The following is a 366-nucleotide window of genomic DNA, read 5'->3' on the forward strand; positions in this document are numbered from 1 at the left end:
CCACATCGAAAGATGGCAATGCTCCTCAAACGAAAATATCAATTTGGTGACGTCTAGTCAAATTTACGACAAATTGTTATTTATTTATTTTTTTATGCCAGAGGACAAGTTCATCCTAAACCCTGAATGCAAAGTAAATGACAGAAAAAGCCCGGGCGATATTAAGAAATAACAATAAGTGTGTGTGCGGGGGGAGCTGTCCTGTGATCATTAATATTGACTAGAAAGTTATCGGAACTAAACAGCGAGGTGCGGATGCCGGGGTGCGCATCCCGACCAACGAGGCCCGTCTCGACGGCCGCACAGAAGGGCGCGCGGGGGCCGGCTGGCGTGGCCCCCGTGGGCTTCCCGCCCGGGAAATCCACA

The sequence above is a fragment of the Pteropus vampyrus genome, unplaced genomic scaffold (assembly GCF_000151845.1).
Source record: "Pteropus vampyrus isolate Shadow unplaced genomic scaffold, Pvam_2.0 Scaffold604, whole genome shotgun sequence".
NCBI classification, from domain to species: Eukaryota; Metazoa; Chordata; class Mammalia; order Chiroptera; family Pteropodidae; genus Pteropus; species Pteropus vampyrus.